The following is a 2,038-nucleotide window of genomic DNA, read 5'->3' as shown; positions in this document are numbered from 1 at the left end:
AAGACTTTATACAGGGGATAGCTACATCTGTTCACATTAACACTGACACACACTCACACACACACTCACACACACACACACACACACACACACACACACACACACACACATCTAGAGAAATCCATTATCACCTGCTCCGTGTGTCCAGATGGTTGAGACAGACACAAAATAGTTTCTCAACTACCAGCATCCCCCAGAGGTCCCTGCTGCTCTATAAGCTCCACTGGCTAATTCATTCTAAAGGGTGTGTGTGTGTGTGTGTGTGTGTGTGTGTGTGTGTGTGTGTGTGTGTGTGTGTGTGTGTGTGTGTGTGTGTGTGTGTGTGTGTGTGTGTGTGTGTGTGTGTGTGTGTGTGTGTGTCGTACTGTAGCTTCTGTAGTTTCTGTTGCCTTCAGCTTTAAAAGACATTTTAAATCTCATCCCTCTCCATCTTCACAGCTTCGTACATCACGTACGTCTTCCTGCCGGTTCTCCAGCACCGGATCACTCACTTCCCCCCCCCAACATGCGTTCAGTCAATAAGCTCTTAGTCACTTGAGCCTGATCGAACATCATCATAGTTTCTTAGAAAATAATAAACATAATAGTAAATAACACCACGAACACAAAGCAGGAACGACGTGTAACTGTTGAAACGTCATTTAAAAGTGGGAGTGGAAGAGATTCACTTGGTGGGAGGAGCTTAATGATGTGCAGACAGTTGAGAGAGGAAGTGTCTTTACAGCTAACTGATGTCCCCTAAGGGCCTCACGTTCAGGCTCGGGGCCCCACTCCGCGGCTCCTTGGGCCCCTGGTGGTCAGTGCGGAGCCTTTATGAAACATTTAGGGGGTTTAGACATGTCACAGCGAATGTGCCAGTATGAGGGGCCATCTGGGGCCCATTTGTCCCTCTGGTGGTTTACATTTCCTGATGGTGCGAATGTTTATTTCCCCAACACAGATTTAGAAAAACCTTCAGTCACAACAGGTTGTTGGTTTTTCTGAGAATCCTCTGTCCTTCAGTTTCAACGGTATAATGTCTGAACCATGGGGATGTTCATTTGGTGCATTTGAACTAGTGTGGAGTACTGTGGAGTACTGTAGTACTGTGTAGTGTTGTGAAGTACTGTAGTACTGTGTAGTACTGTAGTACTGTGTAGTACAGTGGAGTACTGTAGTACTGTGGGGCGCTGGAGTACTGTGGAGTACTGTAGTACTGTGGAGTACTGTAGTGCTGGAGTAATGTAGTGCTGGAGTACTGTAGTACTGTAGTGCTGTAGTGCTGTAGTACTGTGGAGTACTGTAGTACTGTAGTGCTGGAGTACTGTGGAGTACTATGGAGTACTGTAGTACTGTAGTGCTGGAGTACTGTGGTACTGTGGAGTACTGTAGTACTGTGGAGTACTGCCTGTGAAGGTGCTGATGCTGCTCGTGATGGAGACCCGACAGTGCAGCAGATCATCTTCACTCTCTGGTGTTTTCTTTCTGCAGAGAAACATTTATCTTTCACTTTTTACTTTTACAGTAGAATTTTTTTTTGTCTTCTTCTTTCTTCTGAGTATCAATCGATTAAAATCCGAATTTTCTTTCCTGCAACTCACATATTCATGTGTTTGGCCTGAAGTCAAAATATTCAACAGTTTTTCTTCTGTCTCCACTTGAGTCTTTAAATATTCAGGCCGTGTCTGCAGAACCAGACCTGCATCCAAATCTCCTGCTGGTCTCCCTCCACTGCTCTGCGGTTATTACTTAAACAGGTGCTGCGTCCGAGGTCGGGACAGGAAATCGGTGCTCAGGTGGTCGGGTCGCCTCTCGCAGGTTGAATCAGAGCTTTATGGGGATGGAAAATAGCCTTTTGGTTTGAGCTCCAGTGGCGCGGGATAGTGGGTGAAGTGGAGGAGAACGGAGGCTCAGGATCTGAGCTTTAAAGAGACAGAATGGAAATGAGTTTCTCTCCTTCAACAGGAGACATTTGTCATAATAACGTCTGCATGAGTTGTTCTGGGAAACAGGAAGGTGGATTCACTAAAGTCAAAGTTTGTCCAGCGAATATTACACA

General features: G+C 45.8%; 1 protein-coding gene across 1 annotated transcript in view; it reads left to right on the top strand.

Annotated features, from left to right (window-relative positions):
* The window catches only part of si:dkey-22o22.2 (neural-cadherin), a 95,580-nt gene that overhangs the window by 43,940 nt on the left and 49,602 nt on the right, over nt 1-2,038 (top strand).

This window comes from Hippoglossus hippoglossus, chromosome 16 (assembly GCF_009819705.1).
Source record: "Hippoglossus hippoglossus isolate fHipHip1 chromosome 16, fHipHip1.pri, whole genome shotgun sequence".
Lineage (NCBI taxonomy): Eukaryota > Metazoa > Chordata > Actinopteri > Pleuronectiformes > Pleuronectidae > Hippoglossus > Hippoglossus hippoglossus.
Note: the sequence above shows the minus strand (reverse complement) of the source record. Positions and strands in the feature narration are given on the sequence as shown.